The sequence below is a fragment of the Sinohyriopsis cumingii genome, chromosome 1 (assembly GCF_028554795.1).
Source record: "Sinohyriopsis cumingii isolate HCF-2022 chromosome 1, ASM2855479v2, whole genome shotgun sequence".
Classification (NCBI taxonomy): Eukaryota; Metazoa; Mollusca; class Bivalvia; order Unionida; family Unionidae; genus Sinohyriopsis; species Sinohyriopsis cumingii.
The window spans coordinates 102149565-102177036 of record NC_142961.1 but is presented as its reverse complement, the minus strand read 5'-3'; the positions used below and the strand labels follow the sequence as shown (position 1 = coordinate 102177036).

General features: G+C 41.1%; 1 protein-coding gene across 1 annotated transcript in view; it reads left to right on the top strand.

Annotated features, from left to right (window-relative positions):
• Positions 1 to 1092: 1092 nt before the first annotated feature.
• Positions 1093 to 27472, top strand: part of LOC149807455 (pyrokinin-1 receptor-like) — a 132459-nt gene continuing 106079 nt past the window's right edge. The window contains exon 1 of the mRNA XM_089966748.1: positions 1093 to 1256. The gene's annotated coding sequence lies outside the window, so the exon portion shown is untranslated. The remainder of the gene's footprint in view (positions 1257 to 27472) is intronic.

Here is a 27472-nt window from a genome sequence, read left to right as displayed (position 1 = left end):
AGTGGATAAAAGAAGACAGCACTATGCGCGCAACGTTTTTAATAAAACTAATTGATAAGAATTGTGTGTGTGAGGGGTGTTTGGGGGGTGAGAGAGATGTGTATTTTAAACGTAGCTTTAACAATGTTTCAGCATATCGCTACCATGTCTGCACTTTTGCAGTTTATAGTGATGTCCAGTACTGGGTAATAATATTTTCAGTGGTTAGTTCCCTAGAAGGCCTCAGTCTGGCAATGACTAAATTACATTAGTTCCCTGGAAAGCCTTAATCTGGCAATAACTAAATTACATTAGTTCCCTGGAAAGCCTTAATCTGGCAATTACTAAATTACACGAATAACATAACAGTCTTGTTGTTTTGTCATTGTTACGAATCTCACATCTTGAACATGTCTTTATAAGAGAGTTACCTCTCTTGTCTCACCCTTGTCAAATCAACCTGTACAAATGAGAAAATGTAAAAATAAAAGAGTCTGAAATACAATTTTTACAGTCAGATCTAATATTGTCGCAATAATTTTCTCAATTTCACTATTATTTCTGCATTTAATATTAATGTTTCTGTTAATAAAATGGTTATATACTAGTCTGACATAATTCCAACACAAGTAATATCCTAAAACCTGCACCGTTGTTAAAAAACAAAGCAACTCAAGAACAACAAAAAATAATATTAAAAAGAAACATGCATATTGTTTTGTAACCTGGAGACTATTGTTGGAGTTGGAATATGAATAATTGTAAATGATCAATTTACAGTTAAACACTTTGGTTCCCATCATGTTTTGTCAACCCAAAAATTCGATTATGATTAATGGCATTGTAATGGTAGTGAAGGACGATTATAGTAGCTTGTGATTTATGAGACATATCGTACATTTGTAATTCATCATCAGTAATCACATATAACTAAACGGACAGCCGAAAGATAACAGTAGGTCTTTTGCTCAATAATCCACTGAAAATAGTCCATGGCGTCCTCCAGGCGCGTTTATTTACTAGCATGAATGAAAACATACCGCGCCAGGCACGCGCTCTGTGGGTTGCGTAAAATACAACTACTTATCAAGCGGCAGGCAGTCGTAACGGAGTTAGTCAACAGAAGAAGTCTTAATGTAGCACAACTCGGAAAGTAGCTTCTGTGGTTATTGACCCTATTTGTGACAGTAATAACAGGGCTATCGCCCCCTAACGTTGCACCAGACTTTTATGAATATGCACTGTTAGCTTTTAAATGTACCTGCAAATTAATTAAGGTAAGTTCGTTCTATCTATCTATTTTTCTATCTATCTATCTATTTATCTATTTATTTATTTATTTATTATTATTATTATTATTATTATTATTATTATTATTATTTTATTATTATTTTTATTTTCATTTACCAGCTTAAAAAACTTGATAATCTAACAGAAATTGATTGTGCATTTTGGAAATAATGTTAATTAATTTAGCAGCTATACGCGTTGACCATGGACTCTCCAAGCGTAATAGGAATATAATTAGTAGACTTATGATTTTATCAAGAATGTCTGAATATTGCCCTTCGATGATTTTACCAGGCCCCTTTGTCAGGAGTTTTTCTATCTTCGGATGCAATATGTTGCATTGTTTTTCAATTGCGAGATAATTATGAAATACGAAACCTATAGTGCGATGTATCATTAATAAGTAATTATATCTATAATCTCAACTGGTTTGTCCAGATTCAGCAATTGCTCTCAAGAATTACATGCTTATAGGCTAAAACACAGCATTTATCGTCAATATGGATGAAACATATAAATGATGATTCAATAATGAAACACATTTTTATATATGTTGCTACTGGCTATTATTGTTTTTCTTCTAAATTCATATAAATTTCTTACGAGTAGAATTCATCACGTCTACACAAAATATCATAGAGGTATTTTCAAATAACATCTTTAAACGATGAAAATTCTGAAAATTTAAAACTTATTACAAACAATTTTAACGCGATAGTTGTCTTCGATATAATTTTGATCACTCACTTAACAGTTGCTAAGGTTTCTGTCTAACCGAGTACAAATAAAATCTACCAATTTCAGCTCTCAACGAGTGAGATGAGACCTTAAGGTTTTTGTCTGTGCTTTTCAATGTTTTACATTTATCGAAAGCCAAGAGCAATCTTACCATACAATAATTTGTTAATCTTTCTTTAAAAACATTAATGAAGATTTTAATATGCACAGATTTGGGGTAGTTCGATATATCTGAAAGAAGCCACGTATCGAACAGAGTTTAAGCAATGATAGCCAATTAGCGATATTATTTTGTTATGTTCATACAATATTTTATGAAATGTATTTAATACTGCATCCTCACTGCTTGTTACTTTCAAAGAATATTTTGCAATATTTATAAATATCGTTCATTTTATAAGCAAACTACCCAAGTTTCTCATGCACAATAGCATTTTGATGTTGACATACTTCACTTTCAAAAGATGTTTCGTAAACTTAAGTTGTAGATTCTCTGTGCAAAATTCCCAAAATTTAAGGCGTATGAAAGGATAGGGAGAAATCAATACGAAATTCCTAAAGTTTAAAGGAGTATGAAAGGATACGTAGAATTCACTATGAAATCCCCAAAGTTTAAAGACGTATGATAGGATGGGGAGAAATCACTATGAAATCCCCAAAGTTTAAAGACTTTTGATAGGATCGGGAGAAATCATTATGAAATCCCCAAAGTTTAAAGACGTATGATAGGATAGGGAGAAATGTGTTTATAACATATAACGATAAATCTTCTCGGTTTCAATCTAATCAACTATATCATCATGCCCTTCAGCAAATTTAATTATTGCCGTATAAATTGCATAGTTGTGTATTGATTTTGGATTATCTAGTCTATACCCGAGTTAACCAGTTAATAGTTCATAAGAGGTCGTTCAATAGAATATACGACTCAAAAGTATATATATATATATATATATATATATATATATATATATATATATATATATATATATATATATATATATATATATATATATATATATATATATATATATATAAACCCCAAAAATCCCGGTATGCACTCTTGACACACATACACACACGCGCGCATGCACAGAAGTAAGGGTTATGAAAAGTGAACATGTGCTTTGCTAGGAATGAATCATGAATATGTGCGGAAATATCTTAAGAGAAAATCATTTTTGTTGTCATTGTTTTGTTTTAAAAATTTGTTTGCAGGTAAAATAACGGGGTGGGTGGTGGTTTAATGCGCTTGCCTTTACAGACCACTCACATCTCACCTCTGTCACGTGGGTTCTAGTCTCTGCTTGGCTAATGTGGGCACGTGTAACAATTTGCCAGCAGCTTTCTGTGGATCAGTGGTTCTTCCCGGGTTCCTCATCCACCAATTATAGACGCAGCCTTACATAATGAACAGTGATAATACGAGCTACACGCCAATTATTGTTAAATGATGCATATTTTACTGCTGAAGCGCACATATATTATTACAGAAGGCAGTGATCATCCCTTGGGTGAACAAACAATTTCAATGAACTGATAAATTTATTTTCGGAGATATAACCATACTTCAACACTTATGAATTAAGTAGTATATTCGTTTCTTTCTTAAGGCAATTCGCCAATAATAAGCGATGAAAATGAATGCAGCATGCCTACCACCCCATGTCATACGATCTATAAATTAAAGATATGTGGAAAATGCAGTGTAACTGATAATTGTTAAGCCTTTCGAATAATAACGACAAGCTCCTGGATATACCTCATATATCTGTATCTCAGTTACAGCAGAGTAGGTACTAGCCAGTCAAGAATAGGTACTAGCATATCCATAGGCAGTCAATAATAGGAACTAGCATATCCATAACCAGTCAAGAGTAGGTACTAGCATATCCATAGCCAGTGAAGAATTAAAGGGGATTCTTTCGTGATGGATTATTAATCAACTAAATTACAGAGGCCATCACGGGAACATAATTCCATTACCCTCAAACTTTTCTCAAGTCTTCTAACATAACATGCATTATTCGTTTAAACTAAAATCAGAACAAAACAGAACACAGCCTTTGTTTATCATTAAATTACAAGAGCAATTAATATCAAGAGACCCGAGAAGGCAAACACATATCATACTTCAGAGGATAACTAGCTTAATTTTATTAAGTATCAAACAAAATGTAATGCACACGTTCTTTAAAGAAGAAAAAAAGAATAAAAAAAGTTACAAAAAGACCAAATTATAATTAATACAATTAATGTCAGAATGCAATTTAATCATTGATTAATTATCCAAAATAGTTATTTTACGCCCTTTTCCGTTGCGCAAAGTATGACAATTAGGACAATGCGTTTAAGATTGTTGTTGACTTTACAGACATAATGGTGTTTTCGGCTATGAATAAATAGTATCGTAGCAAATACTGTCTTCTCGATTTTTTATGAAACTGACAAACAAGCAAAACATGATATTCATTTTCTACAGCGCCTAATTTATACCTATTACAATGCCGCTCATTCCTTGGAGAAATTTATGGAGAAATTTGAACAAAATGTTTGATAATATCCAGCCATACCCAAAAGTTGCACCAGTTGTGTTTTACTAAGAGATACTGAGAATTTGAGAATTCAGAGAGAGAGAGAGAGAGAGAGATTTTACCTTAACGTCTACAGGTCTAACTTAACATGTAACAATCAAAAATGGCGAGCCCTTCTTGTTAAATAAACTGCTTGTAGGAAGAGATAAATATTTCTGTTCAGTTTTATCACTGTCTGATTTCTAAAAGTTGTGCCTTGATTGAGATTTGGAAGTACTCATATGAGACTGATATGATTTGTTACTTACAGACAAATGAAACTCTGTGAATCAAGGAATACTCATTAGTTTGTGCGAGCATCATTTTCCGATGTTTCCACCTTTTTTCTCACCAGGATAGGTCTTGACATCGCTATGTAAGTAATTCTTTACCTCTGCAGTTAATATGAGTTGTCAGAGTTATCGCAATCTTTATCACCCTCCTTGCCGAAGTTATCGTAATCTTTATTACCCTCCTTGGCGGAGCAACACATTTGAAATAGGTGTTCCATTTTGCCTTGTAAATTCGACATGGGTTTGTTCAGTTTCTTTGCTACAGTTCCTAAACCATTTGTCGATATGCCTCCGGGACAAATTCATAACCCATCAAGATACATTCCTTAATCATATCATAATCAGCACTTTGTTGTACCGACAGAGACGTGTAGGTTTCACGAGATTTTCGAATAAGTATGAGTAGTGAATAGGGACGATTCAGCCTCAATGGGAATTAGCATTACAGACCCCCCTGGGACTGTTTAGCCTCAATGGAAATTTAACATTAACCACCCTGGGACTGTTTAGCCTCAAGGGAAATTTAACATGGACGAAAAATCGTGGGACTGTTTAGCCTCAAGGGGAGTTGAACATGGGAATATGGAAATTTAACATGGACGAAAAATCGTGGGACTGTTTAGCCTCAAGGGGAATTGAACAATGGAAATTGAACATGATGGGACTGTATAGCGTCAAAGGAATTTAAACAGGGTGGGACTGTATAGCCTCAAGGGAAATTGAACGTGGGATTTTTTTTTTTTTTAAAAAAAAAAAAAAAAATGGGGTAGGCAATGGAAAGTCAATCTCTTTTCGAGACCTATGAGTGGCCCTGAAAAGGGCCTTTGGGTTTATGTTAATGTATCCATTAACATAAGGGGCACCGCATTGGTCTTCTTCTTGTCCTTAGGCTGCGTCTCACTGTAGGACCGTAAATCAGGACTCTTTTGAGGCATCCTTGTCTTTCTACGTAGATCCTACGTATCCACAGACTGGTGTCTGACTTGTGGACAACTGTCCACTTGGATCGGACATACATTAGCATGTCCGTCCTAAACATCATTGAAGACACAAGGGTGGATGATTCGACTGTGGTCCACATCTTGAGGCGCCGAGAACAGGTGAATCAATGCAGTGAACTGCGTTTATTTATAGGGGTAGGAAGGATTGAAATGGATTGAGTTCATTGACCAATCCAAACACGCGTTACAAAATTCAGTCAGCCCGCATCCAATCCGAAGAGAGCAGTCTGTGACGTCACGTGGTCTATATAGATTCGCTAGCGCCTGTGTGCAGTCAATCTATGCGACAGTGATTCAACATGACGGAAACTCAGAAAACGATTAACTGGGGTGCACCAGCAGTGGAGACCGCCCAAGGGAACCCGGACTTACTTTCAGAAGAGGTAAATTGGGATTTTGTGGATTTTCTTACCTCGCAAGAATTTGTTCCGGAACCTTCGTCTCCTTCTTCATTACCACACGTGGAGAATTTTAGACAGAGACAGAAAGAAGAATTGGAGAAATTTATACAACGACAAAAGGAAGCGGAACAAGCTTTTCTCCTACAGCAACAGCAGCAAGAAGAAGAGGTAAGAAAAAAACAAGAAGAAGAAGTAGCAGCAAAGAAACAAGAGGGTGAAAATCAAACGGTCACGGTACTGTTGGACATTTTAGCGGAGTTAAGAAGTCTGAAACAAATGTATCAGACTTCTTTATTACGACTGAAGAGAATACGACCTTCCCGAGCTAAACACGTCAACCCTGTGACTAAGCCTACCGTACCACCCTTAGTGATTTCAACCAAATCATCATCATCAACAGTACGCAGTCCAGAAGTAGGCCTTGGCCGTGGCAAAGGCTTAAGGCAGTTAAAGTTGATTGCTTAAACTCACCCCTACACCAAAAAAAGGCCCTTTTCAGGGCCACCCACGTCTCTCGAAAAGAGATACACTTTCAATTGCCAATAACTAAAAAAAAAAACCATTTTACCCCTATAGTACGTGTATATGAGTGCGTGAGTGTAGCTTCTTATTTTAAAATCAAAACTCAAAGACTCTTACCTTATATAATTAATGTATTCTTTTCTCAGTAGTTACAATCCAATTCACAATTCACAACAGAACACTTTAAAAAGTTCATAGACTTCTTCTATCTCATTGTTTACTCTCTCTGTTTTTTCAATTTCTTCACCGTCACAGTCTTTTCCTTTTCTTCCTCCTCACTTTCTTCCCTTCTTCTTTTCTTCTCCTGTTTCTTTTTCTTCACCTGTCTGCTTTCTTCCTCTGAAGAATCCCTCTCTTCTTCTGAAGAATCCCTCTCTTCTTCTGACTCCTCTTGTTTCTTTTTTGGGCAATCTGGAGACCAATGTCCTTTTTCTTGACAATAATAAATGGTATCTTGACTTTTGTCTTTTCTAGCCCCTGTTTTTCTTTTTTGATGGTCTGGACACTCTGAAGACCAATGCCCTTTCTTCTGACAGATATAGCAAGTATCTTGACTTTTATCTCTAAAGGAAGGAGAGTAGTCCGTGGGCTGGTCTGAAGAGAATTTTCTAATGACCCCTCGCAAAGCTCTGATGAAACGTTCGATTTGGATTGTCTCTTCCATCGTTGTGCTCGGTTAGAGAGTGAAATGAATAGTGAAAGGACAAGACACACACCCTTTTATATACGCTGGTCTGCCATGACTATAAATTAGCCATGGTGTTTAAACTTTAGTCATTTGACGTTTTTTCACTCAAGATGAAACGATCCTATTCATTCGAGAAGAAAGAAGAAGAAAGTAAGAGGCAGAAACGTGATCTATCGCCTCGTACCAGGGCTGAAGTCGTGGCACAAATTCATGCCAGTGATTTTGAAGAGGACATGAGTGAACCAGAATCCGAACCCTCTAAACAAAGTTCACCACCCTTAGTCAACCCTGAAAAGTACTATTCCATTCGAAGACGGAAAAGCGCTCCTCTAGAAAATTTAGAACCACGGCTTACAAATACTCAGTGAAGTTTAAAGATTTCAAGGCTGAAGTACCGTTAGAGAAAACAGAAGGGTTCATCACTGGGGTGTGGGATTCTTTGCTCACCGCATTCAAGCGACAATGTCAACCCAAAGAAGACGATCGCTTGAGACTTTCCATACAACACGACGGTTTGAAATCCCCTGTTTGGATAGAGTTTAGCAGACCCACAGAATTGACTGCTTCCAAAGTCATGGACAAGATTCAACACGTGCAACAATCTAATGACCAGTTTGACATCACCGATGGAAAAGCCACACTGGACATGACCCACGTCTCTCCTCCTCAAAGGACCGGAGAACTCAATAACGTGTTATTGGTGAACGACCTTCGCAGCACCAAAAAGAGTCTCGTCCAAATTCACAATTCTCGAGACCAGATGTGTTTAGCCCGAGCCATTGTGGTGGGACGAACCTATGCCAACAAGAACGACACGACAGAATGGAAAAGAGCCTGGAAAACTATTCGACAATCGGACCCAGCCAAACAACGAAACGAAGCAGAACTCCTGTTGCAACAAGCCGGACTGTCCAAAGACACACCCTGTGGTATTTCTGAAATGCAAAAATTGCAAGATGTCCTAGCTCCATTCTACACCTTGAAAGTGCACCCTCAAGAAGTGCGCGGACCTCTGTTGTTTCGAGGCCAAGACTTTAAGGACGGAAAATACATTCATGTCTATTATCACGATGACCATTTCGATACCATTACCACTATCACTGCATTCCTGGGATACGGTTATTACTGTGAGAAATGTGACCATGGTTATAATAATCGAGAGCAACACAAACATTGCGGATTGAAATGCTCAGGATGTTTGGCCTCTCCACCCTGTCTGAGCGAAGGACAAGAAAGAGTACATTGTCCTGCTTGTCTGCGCACGTTTGTCAGCCCTGCCTGTTACCAACAACATCTGAAGACGCAAGGTTCACAGCAGAAATGTGCTTGTCAACTCCTGAGATTGTGCCCTACGTGTGGACAAGGCCTATGTACTAACAGTGCCAAGACACACGTATGTTCAGGAAAGAAAAAATGTCACATTTGTCACCACATCGTGGACTTGGAACACCAATGCTACGTGCAAAAATACCAACCCCCACCAGAGAAAGAGGACGGTCACAAGTAGAAAGACAATTTCATCTTTTTTGATTTCGAATGCATGCAAGAGACCGGTATTCACATTCCTAATGTCTGCGTGGCTCATCGAGCGTGCGAGAAGTGCATTCAAGAACCTATCTTCAGTCATTGCCCTCACTGCAGCAAGATTCCTGGAGGACGTGCAAAAATCTTTCGGGGACCGAACACGCTAGCCGATTTCGCTCGATGGGTCTTAGACCCCATCGACAAGACGTGGAGCCAAGAGGACATCGAACGTTAAGGAGATTGTCATCGTCATGCCACGGTGATGGCTCACAATTTCTCCGGATACGATGGACAGTTTCTTCTCAGATACTATACGGAACATGGCACCGAGCGTCCTAAAGTCACTTTGAACGGAGCCAAAATCATTTTCATGCAAGTGGGACAAGTACAGTTTAAAGATTCGTTGAGTTACGTGGCCATGCCTTTGAGCCGAATGCTTAAAACGTTTGGAATGACAGAAATGGCTAAAGGGTACTTTCCACACTTTTTCAATACGGAAGCCAATCAACACGCCGTTCTACCCCATTTACCTGAGGCTCATTATTACGACCCCGACAACATGCGTACCGAACAACGAGAAGCTTTCTACGCTTGGTACCAGGCTCACGCCTCCGACCCTTTCGACATTCAGGAAGAAATGCTAAAGTATTGTCGTTCCGACGTGGACATTTTACGACGTTGCTGTGGAAAATTTCGAGAACTGTTCATGGAACACGGAGGGGTCGATCCTTTGAAGGAAGCTTGCACCATTGCCAAAGCGTGTTCCTTAGTGTACCGCCAACGATTCATGCCTGAAAACACGGTAGCTGTCATCAGTCCTCAAACGACCAACTATGTCAAACGTCAATACTCGGTCAAAACCCTACGCTGGTTACATTATTTGTGCGACAAGGAAGACAAGTGGATTCAGCATGCCCGCAACGGAGGGGGCGAAAAGACCATCGGAACGCATTCGGTCGATGGCTGGGACTTAGAAAACCCCAAGATCGTGTACAAGTTTAACGGTTGCTTATTTCACGGATGTCCCGTCTGTTATCCTGACCGTGGCACTAAAAATCAGTTTTTACAACGAACCATGGAAGACTTGTACCAGGCCACTTATCAGCGACGCCTAAAGTTAGAACAGGAAGGATACCAAGTGGTGGAAATGTGGGAACACGAATACGATCACCGTTTGAAAACCGATCCCGAGTTTAAAAGCCTCGTGGAAAGTTACCAGTTCATGGACCCGCTGAATCCGAGGGATAGTTTGTACGGAGGAAGGACCAATGCCACCTGTTTGCTGTACCAAGCCGACGAAGAGAAAGAAGAAGAAATGAAATACTTGGACGTGTGTTCGCTGTATCCCTACGTGTGCAAATATTGTCGCTTTCCTGTAGGGCACCCACAATTGTTCACGGAACACATCGACCTGAAAAACATTCGACAATACGAAGGTCTGATCAAGTGTAAAGTTTTGCCGCCCACGGACTTGTACCATCCCGTGTTACCTCACCATTGCCAAGGCAAACTGATGTTTCCCTTGTGCCGTACTTGTGCCGAAACGTGCAACCAAGATCGGCCTTGTCAGCACACCCAGGAAGAACGTGCCTTGACGGGAACCTGGGTCAGCGTGGAATTGTTCAAAGCTCTGGACATGGGATACCAACTGTTAGAAGTGTACGAACGAAATTTGCCACTTTCCCAAGACACAACAATACCACAAGGGTGACCCCACTCAGAAAGGCATTTTCGCCGACTACGTGGATGCCTTTTTGAAACTGAAGCAAGAAGCCAGTGGCTATCCGTCCTGGTGTCACACTCCCGAAAACCAAATAAAATTCAAAGAGAAATACTATGAACAAGAAGGCATCTCTTTAGACCACATCCAGAAAAACGAAGGCAGGCGATCGTTTGCCAAAGTGATGTTAAATTGCTTGTGGGGTAAAATGGCACAACGACCGTGTTTACCCAAGACGGAGTATTTGAACGAACCTTCCCGCTACTTCCAGATGATTCACGACAAAACCAAATTCATGAAACACGTGGACGTCGTTCGCTAGGATTTGATCTTGGTCAATTACGAAGAAGATCTGGACTTTGTACAAGACGACCCTTTTGGAAATGTCATCATTGCGGCTTACGTGACAGCTCATGCTTGCTTAAAATTGTACGAAGCTTTAGAACTGTTAGGGGAACGCGTCCTGCACTTTGACACGGACAGTTGCATTTACATCCATCACCCGAGTCAACAGCACCCTGACATCGAAGGAGACCGTTTAGGAGCCTGGACAGACGAGCATCCCGACGACAAGATTCTAAGTTTCGTCAGTGGCGGTCCCAAAAATTACGGCTACGAATACCAGGACCCACAAGGAGAAGTGCACACGACGTGCAAAGTGAAAGGATTGACTCTGAATTATCGTACTAGTCGTGTGGTCAACTTTGGGGTATTGAAAGAAGCCTTGCAATCCGGAGAGGATGAACACTTTAAAGTGACCACCTATCAACCGAACAAGATTGTACGTTTACCCAGTCACCACATCGTCAGTCGACCCTTGGAAAAAGTCTATCAAATCGTGTACCAGAAGCGAGTGCGACTTCCCAATCATTTCACTTTACCGTATGGACACGTCGGTATTGGTCGGTATATAAAAAAGGAACTCTAGGCAAGATCGATAGTTCATTGTGACTACCAAGACCAAGCGAACAAGATGAATACTTTGAAAGAGACATCGTTCCAGTTTGGGGATTGTAAAAAAGTTGTATCTTCCTCTAGTGTGACTAATATTGGATGGATAAGACCCAGGCATTGCGACGGAAAATGTCCGGAAGGAAACTGCGATTGTCCATGTGGTTGCCATTGTAATTGCGTAACGGAGTGTGCAGACGAGTGCGATTGTGAGCCTTGCGATGGGTACGATGCTGTACGTTGTGACCTTAGCGATGCCGTAAAGCATCATGGGAACTTTGTTCTCACTACCCCTATCATGGAAAGTGATGCTGTGCGTGTCAAACCTGAGGGATGCGAAAGCGATGCCGCTCGTCCTCTTGGACATTTTACTGGGTTTTGTTTTAAAGGGGGATGTTCACCTTCACGTCTACCCCCTACGGATGTCATCCAGCTCTGAGCAAACTCCTGTCCATGTCACCCAACCCACATCGAAAGAACCTGTGAAAGACGAATATTCGTTTCCTGTGCGTTTGTCGGAATACTGCGACTTGAAAATCGTCTTCAATCGTTCAAAGGAAAATGGCCTAAGTATCTGGGAGGACCGACCCCCGAAGAATTAGCCAGAGCCGGATTGTTCTACTTGGGCGAAGGGGATAAAGTCAAGTGCTTCAGTTGCGGTGTGTCACTTCACCACTGGGAACCACAAGATTCGGCCTACGTAGAACATGCTCGTTGGTCACCGAATTGTCATTACTTACCCTTAGTGGGACCGAGACATTAAAGGAACTTACCATGTCGTTGACGAAGAAGAAACCAGTTTGGCTAGGAGTCAAATGTTGGACATCACCGAAACCAGTATTTAAAACTGCATTTCAAAAACGATATTGAATCATTACCTAAAGAACTACAAGAGAAGATTTACAAGGAAGTGTGGCAGGGTCTTGCCAGAGTGAAATCTCAATGGGTCACTGTAGAACTTTTGTGCCGAGAAATTCATAAGAGGAAAGTGAAGAAAGTCAACCAGTGTGTTAGATTTCTTTGGGTCAAGGGTGCATTCATCCTATTGTATTACTCTAGGCCGTTTACATCAAAAGAGTTCAGTGACATTCTTGGACGTTATCCTGAATAGAGTGGTCAGAAATTACTCACTATGTGGATTACTTTTGCTCTAGGAGAAGATTGTGAATTGTACGGCCTATTCATGGATACTTTACAAGAGAACATCCGTGCTTTGCCTGTGGAGTTGAGAGAACGCATTTACCGAGAGCTGGTCAAAATACAAGTAAAACGTAAAGAACAATTGCATCCGTTACGTCACCAGATGTTTAACCACTGGTACCTGAATGGTATAAGAGAACTGATTCGTCAGAAATTGTTTCAATGGTCAGACCTTGTTCAATACTTCCAGGGCCCCGACGATCCACGTGTTGATCATTTTGGTTACATCGAGATTCACCTAGTGCAACGCATTGAGGAAGACAAGTTAAAGGATTACCAACATATTTTACGTGGAATCTACTTAGCGGAAGAGGAAACATCTAAACAAACTTTGAAGTTTAGGTTACAGTATGCAAGATTTAGATTCCCCACTGGAGAACGAAGATCTCTGGCTAGAAAGTACGTGTATTGTTTCCGAAACAAAGAGACTATAAAAACAGGCTGCCATGCCACGACTTATGTCGTATGTAATTGAACTGATTCCGTGGAAGGAACTCAATGACCATATTCAAACCGTGGATCATTACCATCGATTATTACAAGAACTGTATCCATTCAATTTGGGTCGACAAGTGGTGTGTGTCTTAGTGACTTGTTTTCTGGGATTTCGTTTACCAGCCGATTCCTTGTGGACTCTTTACGAGCAGTATTTACCACCACCCCATTCAACATGAAAGTGGTGCCTTTAAATGTTCACGAGAGACTCCTTTTGCTCAAAGCCTTACGTTTTCATCTGGATACTTCTCGACCTCCACGGGAAAAAAGATTCGTCAACTTTTAGCTACCCAACACGTGTATGACGATGTGTGTGTAGCTGTGACTTACACCCCCATTGGACAGATGTCCGTGCCTGGAAAAAATGGAATTTTGAGACTTGGACCCAAGAAGTCGCCCAGTATGCACGAGAGTTGTTCAAGGAAAAAAGTCACTTTTCAACCTGTGTTAGTGACGGTGCCAGAAGAACCCGTCACCCAGGACAGGACTGTCGTGGACAGGCCTGAAAGACCCTTTCGGGAGGACACTTGTGTGACCTTACCCCCTATAGAACTGGTCAGAACTTTACCCAAAACATGTTGTACAGACACTTGTGTTTATTCCACGTTAATGATTTTCATGTGCCTTTTATCGATGTACTTAAGCCTTTGGCTTTTATGTATTTTTGTCTTTCGTATTCATGTTTAAAACATTCAATAAACGTGTTCTGAAAAAGTATATAAACTCTTGTCTTGTTTGTTTTTGTGTCACAAGTGACATTCCTGACACTATGGCTACTTCTCTGTCTCTGCTCCCTCTTCCTCCACTGTCAAAGTCATCGACGAACACTTAGATCGTGTCAGTTGGGAGGCTTTGTATTTTCGCCATCCCTTTAACATGCTCATTGCTGGACCTAGCGGTTCAGGCAAAACCGAATTCGTCAAACGTTTGATCGAACATAAACATCATTTGATTGATGGACCACCTCAATGTATCGTGTGGTGTTACAAAGAGTGGCAATCGGCGTACAGCCTCTTGCGAGAAAGTCAAGGCGATTCCATCGTGTTTGTGGAAGGCATTCCTAAAGAAGACGACAGCATCGTCTCTGACTCCCGTCAAACCCATTTGGTCATTTTTGACGACATGTTAGGAGAAGACGAAGAAGAAATTAAACTGTGGTTCACGCGCAAAGGGCATCACCGTAATGCCAGTGTCGTTTACATCACCCAAAATTTGTTTCAACAAAGTAAAGCCCATCGCACCATCGTCTCAATGCGCATTACGTGGTCTTGTTTAAAAACCCTCGAGATAAATCGCAAGTGCAGGTCTTAGCCAAACAGTTAGGAACGCATCGACACTCAAACCAAAAAACAAATCATTTTGAAACCTGGAGGGAGCGGTATTCTAGGAGGGGTCATCATTCGCTCTCTCTTAAGATGGGATCCTAATGCCCCCAAAGTTCTCCCCAAGAAAAAAGTCAAACGAAGCTCCAAGAAGAAAAAGACCAGGTCCCCAAGGAGAACTTCTCAAGTGGCGGGACCCTCCTCTTACCAGACACCACCCCGGAAAAAGAAAAGCCCCCAGAAAAAGAAACAGAGAAAAAGTCCCCAGAAAAAGAAAAGTCCACAAAAAACTAGTCGCAAGAGAGGCACTTCGGCCAGGACGCAACCTTACACTCGCAAACCACGACCTGCCACGGCGGTGACTGCGTCTCTGGCAGCCTCACGTTCATCCACTTCCCCGTTGATGACACCAAGAACTGAAGAGTACTTGGAGACGTTGATCACACCAAGAACTTCTCCGTTGATGACCCCAAGAACTTCTCCAGTGGCAGGACCCTCCAATTTAGTGACAGTGGCTGCTGCTCACTAAGTACCTTCTCCCAAAATCAAAGTCCAAGAAAGATCGGGCATGTTACAGAGTTTACTGGATTTGTCCAAGCAAGAACTGGCTCGATTTAGTCCGTTGCGTACCCCTGCACGACGTGTCATGCCTGTCCTCAAGTTGATACGACGTAAAGACAATCAGTGGCGACGCGTTCCAGTATAAAAAAGGTGTGTGACCAAGTAGGGTATCAGTGTTTTGGTGCTCCTGAAGATGTCACCCTCCAGAAAACATCCCTCTTCTAAACAACCCCAAGGAAAGAAAAGGAAAGGACTGCCTCCTCGTTTAGTGAAACATGGGGACATGTTATCTGTCCTGTCCAAAGCTTCTCCACCCCTACGAAAAAAACTCATTCAATCGGCCTCCAAAGAGGTCATCGATACCGTGTGCGAATGTTGTTTGAACGTTTTGAAAGGCACGATCCCTTTGTCCAAACACCAGAAACAATGCTTAGGCAAACATCGTCACGTTCTTCGCCAAATGGTTCAAAAGAAAATTCCCCTTCGTCAAAAGAAGAAGATGTTGGTCCAACGTGGAGGTATTTTGCCCCTCTTGTTAGGCCCCTTACTGAAAGGAGTCTTGGGAACCATGATGGGAGGACTGGTGGGAGCAAGATAAAAAGGCGCTCTGAAGTCCCAAGATCTCAGAATCGACCCTTGACAACCCCATGGAAGGACGAAAACTAGCTTTAGTGCCTTACAAACGATGGATGGAATACCATCGTTGGCAAGAACAACGCACCCCGCATTTACCTCCCAATCCCCATTTGAGCGAGATGTCACAGTTACAACATGAATTGCAGTCCTTGATGGATCGCCAAGATTTGTCCGAAACAGAAAAATCGCAAAAGTACAGTCAACTCTTGCAACGACTGCAACTCTTTCACCAGAAAGCTTTAGACGAAACAGCTCTACCCCCTCTGAAAGATTTTAAGACCTTGATGAAAAGTCCAGCACCATTACCAGTACCACTACCACCACCACTACCAGTGACCAAGACAGAAAAAGGAGAAGAAGAAGAGGAAGGGTTTCAAACTCCACCAGATAAAGTACCCAAGTTAACAACACCACCTACCTCCAGAATTGGATGGATTAAAAAGATGATGACCACCCTTTCTTCATCACAAGAGAAAAAGAAAGTGAAGACAGAAGTGAAGACAGAAGTGAAACAAGAAAAAATGTCACCTGTTCGGACATCCTCCTCGACACCTATTGCCGGTCGCACACGCAAAGCATTGCAATCTAAGATAGTACCCCAAGAGAAAAAGAGTAGCATCTTCCAAGAGTGGGTGCCTTATTAACACACAAACAAACACAAAAAATGGAAAAAGTCTTAGCCGGCATTTACTACGATCCCTCCCATCCAGCAGGTTACGCAGGAGTTCAAAAATTGTATCGTGCTGCCAAAACTCGACTCAAAAGTCTCCGTTTACCTCAAGTGCAACGATGGTTACAAGAACAAGCTACCTACACTTTACACAAACCCATTCGACGCAAGATTTCCAGAAGTCGCACCCGAGTGGAAGGCATCGATCATCAATGGCAAGCCGATTTAGCCAATGTCTCTCATTTGGCCAGCTACAATCGTGGCTACAAATATTTGTTTTGTGTCATCGACGTCTTTTCCAAATTTGCCTGGGTCGTGCCCTTGACTTCCAAATCGAGCAGCGAGTTAGTGCGAGCCCTGCAACGAGTGTTGAAACAAAGCGGTCGTCACCCTCTTCGATGGCAAACGGACAAAGGCACCGAATTTCTGAACCAAGCTTTCCAAAAAGAATTAAAGAAACATGACATTCATTTTTTTACCACCGAGAATCCCGAAACCAAAGCCAGCATCGTGGAACGTTTTCAACGCACTTTGAAAGAACGTATGTGGAAATATTTTACGCATCACCACACTCTGAAGTACATCGACATCTTACCGCAAGCATACAACCAATCTTACCATCGAAGCATCGGACGTGCCCCGCAAGAAGTGACTCCCGAGAACGAAGTGCTGGTGTTTGAGCGCCTGTTTGGTACGTCCCCGACGAGGGCTGTCCCCAAGAAAAGTGGAGAGTTGACCGTAGGAGATTGGGTGCGCATTGGCAAAACCAAACGCACTTTCGACAAAGGTTACTTACCTAACTGGACGACCGAATTGTTTCGTGTCACTGGACGAGTGCATGGCCGTCATTCTGCCGTCTATAAATTGGAAGATATGAATGGAGAAGTGCTCAAAGGAACGTTTTATTTGCCCGAGTTACAACGTGTCACCAAAAAAGAAGACGACGTGTACGACATCGAAAGCATTCTCGAACGCAGAACCCGTTAAGTGGGCAAACGACGTGTCAAAGAAGTCAAAGTACATTGGAAAGGATATCCACCCAGTTTTGATTCTTGGATCGACGCTTCGCAAGTCATCGACTATAAAAAGAAGTGACCATCATGCCCTTTCACACAGACGCAGCTACGTCGACCACTCCTTCACCCAGTTCTTCTCTGCAAGATTTGCAAAAACAACCCTTGTGGGTGTGGTGTGGAGAACGTGTGCCTAAAACGCAAATCGTCTTTTTCTGCCAAATCTTTGTGGTGTATTGTGTCATAGGGGCAGCTATTGCCAATTTGAGTTTGCAACAAGGAGACAAACAATTGTGGACCATTTTATTGAGTAGTTGCATCGGTTACCTGCTTCCCAATCCCTCCCTGAAATTCTCCTCGAACGGGAACCACGGAAGCCTTGTGTCCAGTGCCAGTGCCAGTCACCACTCCAACAGCAACCACAACCAGAACCCCATTTTGAGCGGATACACGCCTCTGACGTCCAGTAACCCCTCCGACAGCCACAGAACTCTGGAATTATGAGTCACCAAAACCAATTTTACTTAACCTTACCCAGTGACAGTTCCATGGAGGTGTTTCCCCACAACACGTTGTGCTGTTACACAGCCAAATTACCTCAAGCCATCCCATTAGATCACGAAGCCCATTGGGAAGTGGCTTTGGTAGAAATGATTTACCCAACACAAATCAAAAACATCACTGAAACTCAAAACACCTTTGACGTCGAAATTCTGGACCCAACAGTGCAGCAAACCATGATGACCACTTCTCAACATAAATCACTTCCCAAGACCCCAATACCCCGCAGCAGCAGTGACACTTCTCCTCCTTTTTACGTTTATCACTTTAAAATTAACCCAGGCCATTATTTTAGTGGTCAACATCTGGTGGAGGCCATCGCTGACAAATTCCATTCAGCATTTGACAAAGTTCTGACCAAACTAAATAAACGTGTCACCATTGAGTACCATCAAGTGTCTCACCGTCTACTCATCAAATTTGAAAGTGAGGAAAAAAGTATACGTATTAAATGTTGCCCAGAATTGTATGACATTTTGGGTGGAGGCCTCAATTTGGTCACGGATAAGCAGACCAAAAAGATTCACATGGCAGACATTGACAACAACGCGCATTTTGCGAGGTATTTTCGTTTCCCGGTAGAACTGAACCAGGGACTGAATTTGATCTTTGTGTACTCCGATGTGGTGGAGTACAACGTGGTGGGACACACCTCCGTATCGTTACTGCGTGTCATTCCTTTCAAAGTGGATAGTGCCACGAACAGTGACCAGGAAGGTGGAAACACTTATCACGTCCACCGCGAATTTGTACATCCTCACTATTTGCCTGTCAGCAAGTCGTATTTGGACACGGTCAACATTGCTATAAAAGGAGATCTGGGACAAAATATTTCATTCACCAAAGGAAAGGTCACGGTGAAACTCCATTTTCGAAAACGGTTCTCTCAAGACTCGTAAGTCATGTATCCAGTGTACCGAGGGGTTGCACGACAGCGAGGACACGGTTTAGGAGATATGTTGAAATCCGCCTTTCGTTCGGTGGCCCCGGTGTTGAAACCGCGGATTGCACGCCTTGAAAGATGCGGCACTGACACAAGGCAAAGAATTTCTCCAAAATGTCATCATCGACAAACAAAACCCTAAAGAAGCCTTCATGATGGCAGGCAAAAATGTCTTGCTGCAAACGGGCAAAGACCTTTTGGGCCGACGAGAAACACCTATAAATGCCCTGCACACTACCGAGTCAGGCATTCAGCAAGGACAAGGCAGAAAGAGACGACGAAGAAAACACCCTTTCACCAGACTTCACACTTCTAAAGCTAGAAAGGCAAAGAAAAGAAGAACCGTTCGAGACTTAGAGGTTTTTGATTATTGAGACACAGCAACAAAACAATGATCCACCGAGAGTCTTGCGCCTGTTCCAAGTCGGAACTGGATCTGTTTGCCATGCCACCTACCATGATGACGATGCAAGAATCCCAATGGGTGGAATTTCACCCTGTCTCCTCATTGACAGATTCCGCTCCCATCGAGTTTGAAATTAAGGGACAGCCCGAAGATTACATCGATCTGAATAGCAGTTACTTGTACTTGAAAGTCAAAGTTCTAGATAAGGGAGGAGATACTATAGTGGACGAGAAAGTAGCTCCCGTCAACAATTTCATGCATTCCTTGTTCAGCTCAGTGGACTTGTACTTGAATAACAAACTGGTCAGCAGCAGCATGGATACTTACCCTTACCGTGCCTACCTGGAAAATCTCTTGACGTACGGAATAGACGCCAAGAATACTCATCTCAATGCCTGCGTACTATGGGAACCTGACGATGCGGGCGAGTTTAACGAATTCGAACCGGATGCATCCAAAACACCACACAATGAGGGATTTGTAGAACGAAGAGACAAAATATTAAATGGACAGAGTCTAGAACTGATGGATCGTTTGCATTTGGACATGTGGTTGCAAGAGAAATATTTGCTGAACGGTGTAAATGTCCGCTTGAGACTGAATCGTAGCAGTACCGCTTTCCATTTGTTGGCTGATAGTGCTGGCGTCAATCCCAAAACCAAAATCGAGGAGGCCAAACTCTACGTACGAAGCGTGGAAGTGTTACCTAAAGTGGGAAACGACATCAGTCAGACGTTGAGCAGAACGACCGCCAAGTATCCCATACGACGTGTGGAAGTGAAAACGTTCACCATTCCCGCTAGCCATCATTCCATGATCGAAGATCATCTGTTTCAAGGACAGTTACCCAAGCGTTTAATCCTTGGTATGGTCGAGAATTCAGCCTTCAACGGAGCCTTCACTGAAAATCCTTTCCACTTTCAACACTTCGACGTTAAGAGAATCGAAGTCAGTCGCGATGGCAAGACCTTGTGTACCAGACCTTTCGAACCTGACTTTACCAAGAAGAATTACTTGAGATCGTACTTGTCCCTGTACGAAGCCACCGGACAATTAGGGACCAACACCAGTCACGGCATTACGTACGAGGATTACGCAGGAGGCTATGCTTTGTGGGCCTTCGATTTCACTCCTGACCAGGGCAGCGACGAGGGACATTTCCATCCTATAAAATCTGGCCAGATTCGTGTGGAACTTCAGTTTGCAAATCCTCTGCCAGAGACAGTGAACGTCATCCTGTATGCAGAATTCGATAATACCATAGCAATCAACAGTTTGAGAGAAGTCATTCTAAACTATTAGAAGCTATGGAAGACTGTTATCCCTCTTTACCTAGTGGAGAAACTTTGGAGATGGAATGTGAGGAGACCGTGGAAAAAGAATCTCAAGACAAAGACGACGAAGTTATGATGAAGTCAAGATGGCCAGAACAAGAAGCGCATTTAGTCTCCTGTTTTGCCAAACACTTGGTGGAAAAAATGACGGAATTGATCAAAAAAGAGTGCTATGGATGTCAAAACGATCATCCCAGTCAAATTCAACACGATAAATGCCTGATGCTGAGTCAAGAAGAAAAATTGGACGAGTATCTGGACGCAGCTTGGAGTCTCATCTCGGACGAAGTCGTGTTGCATCAGTGGTATAAAGACTTGCGTGAACATTCTTGTCCACCATTAACCACTCAAGAGATCCATCGTATCGAAGCTCTCCTGAATCAGAGTGAGGAAACGAAACGAAGAAACGGTTATTTGTCAGACATTTTCAAGCAAAAAGTCAGGATCGAATTGATGACTTATTATTACCTGTGAAGAAGAAAAAAAACACACAAAAAATGGATACTTGGCAACTTTATTACCTTTTGAACCACAGTTTGTATACGGCTTCTTGGAATCCTGTCGTCTGTGCTAAAGATGAACTCCCTCATCGCAAACCTCAAGACCATCTAGCTTATGTCATCAACACGGACGACAGTCATCTCCCAGGAACCCACTGGGTAGCCGTTTACTTTCCTCAAGAAGGATGTGTGGAATATTTCGATTCGTACGGATTGCCCCCTTTGGAAGACGATATCATTGACTTTATGAGAAGAAATGCTCAGACCACCCGATTCAATAATGTGAAATTACAAGGCACAGATTCCTTGGTGTGTGGACAGTACTGTGTGTATTTTCTGCATCATCGCAGCCTGGGCTATTCCTTAGAACATTTAGTGACTCATTTTGATCCTCGTTCTTCTTCAAGAAACGATGTGAAAGTAGATCGATGGTTTTGTGACCATTATGCTTATCTTTTGTCTCAAGCTAGGAAACGTAGTGTCCATCAATGGCCTAATGACTTCCAACAGTGGAAACCACAATTTCATTCACAACGTTGTCAACCCTGTCCAAAATAATGTGTAAATTGAAACAAAATGTTTGTGATTTGAAAAAATGTTTGATGTTATATTGTTGGATTATTGTTAAAAATGTTAGAGTTGTTTGTTAGTGTTAAGTGATTTTGAATAAAAAATGTTGTGTTTTGAAAAAAAAATGCCTTTGTTTTTTGTTTGGCTATAAGAATGTTGATTCATGCTCTTTGACTTCTTACTATCCCTCTCATGACACTCATTGAACGTTGCGGCTCGAAAACCGTAGAGGGATGTTTTCCTTCACGTCCGCGCTTTGACTTTAAGAACCGGGGTAGTTTCCAGTCTAACCATCCATTGTCGACTCATCCTCCTACGAAGATGTGCTCCAAACTAGCTAAGCTAAACGAAGCCTACGTGAATTTGCATAGGGTCAGACACAGTCTGATACCGAAGCCAGAAGAGATAGAGAATGTGAGAATGTTAAAAATCACTGAAGACCTGATAGAAGAGCTCTTCAGAGAAGAAGTGAACGGGGAGAAAGAAGAATGGACAGAGAAGTACAGACTTCAGAGACAGCAGCAACAGCAACAACAGCAGCAGCAGCAGCAACCTGAACCTGACAGAGGCTTTGTCGATTGTCGTATCGACACCAAAGAGTTCTTCTTCTCTTTCCGAAGAAGCAGACCTATCGTCAGAAAGTCTATCCTCAGAGGACGTCGCATTCTTAGAAACTAAAAGATTGCCATAGCAAACAAAAAAACAGCCCTTTTCAGGGCTACCCAATACTCTAGAAAAGAAATAACAATCCATTTGCCAAAGTGTGTATGTAGAGTAATGTGAATATAAACACTGACTCTTTTTTATAGTGTTTGTGTTAGTGTTTGTAAGCGCTGACGTAGGTTTGTGTGGATAGTAGATTAAGATCATGGGGTTTTTTTTTTGCTGTTTGACGTGTGGGGAGAGTAGATTTGGGGTTTGATTGATTTGCGTATGTGGATAGTATATTGAAGTGATTAATGAAATTTTTTTAGAATAGTGATGGGCAGTATAAAAAAGTGAGTGAGTGTTTCTTTTAGGTCAGCGCGTTTGTTTGGTACTGATCTAGGTAATATCAATTTTGTTTTAAGGGGATGTTTTCCATCACGTCCGCGCTTTCACTATAAATTGAAACTCGCTGGGCAGTCTAGCTACCCTGTTCATTCGTTAACAAGACAATGAATACCAGAATTGTAAAGCTTCTAGAACTCCAGATGCACTTGGAATATGCCAGGCGCCTGTTAAATGAACTGGCCGCGGAGGCCATTGTCGAAGAGGGAAGGATGAAAGAGGAGGAGGAAAGAAGAAAAAAAGAAGAGGAGGAAAAGGAGAGAAGAAATTTCAGAATCCCAGAGACAGAAAATTGGGATTCTGAAGCCACTTATCCAGCCTCTGCACTCCCAAGAAAAAAGGTAAAAGGAGACTGGGGAAGAAGATGTGTGTGTGGTGCCAGGCCTGGAAGGTGCCATCATTAACCAGGTGTCACTGGAGTTCAAAAAACAAACAGTCCTTTTCAGGGCTACCCAATACTCTAGAAAAGAAATAATCGATTTGCCAATGTGTGTATGTAGAGTAGTGTGAATATAAACACTGACTCTTTTTTATAGTGTTGGGCCATCCTGACTGGTTACCGGGGTCAGATATAAAGAAGAAGAAAGGATTATTAGAAAAGATAAGGGGATGGATGAAGAAGTGGAGGAAATAAAAGAAGAAGAAGAAACCCAAAGGCCCTTTTCAGGGCTACTCATAGGTCTCGAAAAGAGATTGACTTTCCATTGCCTACCCCATTTTTTTATTTTTATTTTTAAAAAAAAAAATCCCATTTTCAATTTCCCTTGAGGCTATACAGTCCCACCCTGTTTAAATTCTTTGACGCTATACAGTCCCATCATGTTCAGTTTCCATTGATCAATTCCCCTTGAGGCTAAACAGTCCCACGATTTTTCGTCCATGTTAAATTTCCATATTCCCATGTTCAACTCCCCTTGAGGCTAAACAGTTCCACGATTTTTCGTCCATGTTAAATTTCCCTTGAGGCTAAACAGTCCCAGGGTGGTTAATGTTAAATTTCCATTGAGGCTAAACAGTCCCAGGGGGGTCTGTAATGCTAATTCCCATTGAGGCTGAATCGTCCCTATTCACAACTAGTATGCTTTGTAGTAGTAAAGTCAAATGCTCTCTTGGCCATTGCAAGTCTTTAGCAGTTTTCTTAAAAGTGTTTATCTACTTCATTTTCTTGGAACGGAAGTACAAACCTAATATTTCGGGTAACATCGAAACCTGTAATTATGTGTAAAAAGGGTGGGGGAAGCCGTCTCTAAATCGTTTAAGCTATGCTGCGTTTGCCTTTCTTCTCTCTGCATCTGCATTTATATTTCTATTTCATCTGTTTCTCTTAGCCTTTGTAATGCTCTCTCTCTCTCTCTCTCTGTCTGTATTTACATTTTCCTATTTTTCATTTCCACCATTTCTTTCAGAAGTGGAAGTTTTGCTAACTTCAATTCCATCTGGGTTTTTTTAAACTGTAATTCATGTCATTTCCTATTAAAACCAGAGACAAACATCATCACAGAAACTTTACTTTCCTAACAAATTCTAAACCAACATATTCATCCTTTCTTGCTTTCTTAAAGATGCTTTTACTTCCGAATGTCCAGTAAACTCAGCATTTCGCCTTTTGAAAGACCTTAACCCTTCCTGGATAGGATTTGAAATAAAGTTCACTACATTAGATGGCATTATGAATGCCTGTTGTTTTCACCAAAGATTTCTTAAACGTGTGAAACTAAAACCATTACCAGGGGCAATGAAAACTCCGAAACAATTTAACTTAAACTTTGAAGACAATTTTTTTTATATCTTTGAAATGTTTAAAATAAATTAAAATCCAGCTTTTCTCTCGGTTTTCTTTGTGTAGTATTTGTTCTGTTGTAGTAAGTTCTTCCTCTGACGAAGGGCTCGAAACGTTAGGGAAATGTTCAGTAATTGCGCTGTTGTCAATTTTGTGTCAATGTATAACTGACTGGATACTGCAACTTACAAGTCATTCTGAACATGGTCTAAATGAAAACAAGGTGTAACATTTCCAATGCCGTCTAGTTAAAATTTTAGTCGGAAATCAGCTGATCACCCGTACGGAAAGCTTACAACACAATAGTAGTTACCCAATTAGGTTTTTCCTCAACTGTTTCTATAAAAATAATTGCTGCTGTTGTTGTTGTTGCTATTATTATTATTAGCAGTAGTAGTAGTAGTAGTAGTAGTTTTTGTTTAGTATCCCTCCACATTGACTACAACATTCTCTTGACAAGTTTCCCTTGTTATTCCTCCGGGAAAAATTTGACCGGTAGACATACATACATACATACATACATACATACATGGGGGACCCTAGTGGCCGAGTGGTCTAAAGCGCTCTCCGTTACACGGATCACTGCCATCTCACTTCTGTCTGCATGGGTTCGAGTCTCGGATTCGGCCAATGTGGGTATGTGATAAAGCTTGCCAGTAACTTCTCGAGGGTCGGTGGTTCTTTCCGGGGCATACATACATACATACATACATACATACATACATACATTGTAGTATCTGCTGTTTGGATGGTGTTGATTTTCACCACGCCTGGTTTTGGTCTATTTTCCTTAGACTTGAATTGGGTCAGATCAGTTTGTTTCATCATGCAGGACGTATTTTCACAGATTGCTACATCTCAATATTTCGTAACAAATCTCGTAAATGAAGCAATATAAAATATACATATAGTATACCTTTTTTAAGACCGTTTTTCAGCTGGTTCTTCTTTCTTATTTTATGTGTTCAGCCTTTGTTTACATAGTCCGGCTGTCATTCAAACATATTCTAGTCCATGTTACATCTCGGCTTTTGCATCTAGTGCTGTTTTTTTCGTTGATGTTTTAAATTAAGTTGTTTCTTTCCTGGAGCTTGAGTAGCACAAAACGCTGGGAAACTGTTTTGTAATTGCGCCGTTACGCGCGCGCGCGTGTGTGTGTTTGTGTGCGTGTGTGTGTGTGTGCGTGTGTGCGTGTAAATGAAACATGTTTGCATATTATGGTGGCAAAATAAGAAACTCGGATACTTTGTTCCTCGACACAATCTGATACAATGGTGTCAGACTTGCTTCGAAGTACGTAAGATGGTATGTTTATGGAACTGTCTTTAATGTAGTATTAATTAGGAATCTTTAATTTTCCAAAAGTTATTAGTTTATTTCGAAGTTTGCATTTTAACTGGCATTTGCTTCCAGGCCCACTTTCTAATTGTGATGGTTCACTAAGACGTTATGACTATTTTTCCTTTCTTTTTAAGATCTCTTTACATGTCTCGGTTGTATGACAATGTAAACAACGCTGTTAAAAAGTTAATTTATGTAAAATAAAACACGATTATCCATGTGTTGTTGACTATATTTGGTAGAATATTTGATTCTTCTCCCCTCCTGTCATCAGATAGTTGATGTCAATAGCGCAATGGTGCACCTATCATCTAGCCCCCCCCCCCCACCTTTCATCTCCTATCTTCTTTATGTTAACAACATGCCATTATTTGTTTCAAATATTTCCCGTGCCGCAGCAAGGGCGTCTGGAGTTTAAAGCAAAAACATCGCAGGTTATTGGTTAATTACTAGCCAGGTTACATTGCCTTTGAAAATGTTTGTATTGTTTCTAATGTGTGTAATTAGTATGAAATCAGACACTAACAAAGTAAACAATGAATTGTCTATCCACCGTCATAAATTGTGTGACTGGCAATTGGGCCCCTTATATAATATTACCTTTTATTGATTTACATTTCTTAAGAGCTTTTGTTTTGTTTGTTTGTTTGTTGTTTAATGGCGTAATGAGCTATGTAGTGTCTGCGTCGAGACTATTTTAACTCCATTTTAATAGTCTGCAGCTGCCTTGTAATATGATGATCTCGTTTTTAGTTATTACTACATTACTTTAGTTCCGAGCAAATTTCCCTAATTTATTTTTAATTTTCTGAGTTGTAACTTCAAATATTGCAAGATCATCTTACTTTTGCAAGGCCCTAATTTGGACGAAACATATAAACATCCTGAATTGTTCTGAAAATAGTTGCACGTGAGTGAGCAAACTGGAACATATTGTGCTAATGACCTTTCCCGAACCGGTCGAATCACACCTGTTTATTTTGTCATCCTATGCCAATCACAAAAGGCCGAACCCAACAGACATTTTTTTTTCTGTTTAGGCTTTAATGCAAGTAATATTTTGCATTGGTAGCAAGTCTCAAAATTGGACACCAAATAACTTGATTTTCCAAGGGGCAACAAAGAATATAATAACAGCTTAATGGCTCAGTTAGTGTAGTGATACCTTTAATGTAAGGTAGCTCTTTGTTATACTGAATATCATACAGTAAAATATAAAGGGTGTGTATACGTGTGTGTGTTCGTGTGTGATTTATATTTTTAACGTTGCCTTAACAATTTGAGTCATATCGCTTCGATATCTGCAGTGTTGTAGCATATAGTGATGTTTTGCACTGGGTCAGGATGCCACATAGATGTAATATCATGTCCCACCCAATCACATTATCCTGACACCAGGCCCACCAGTCA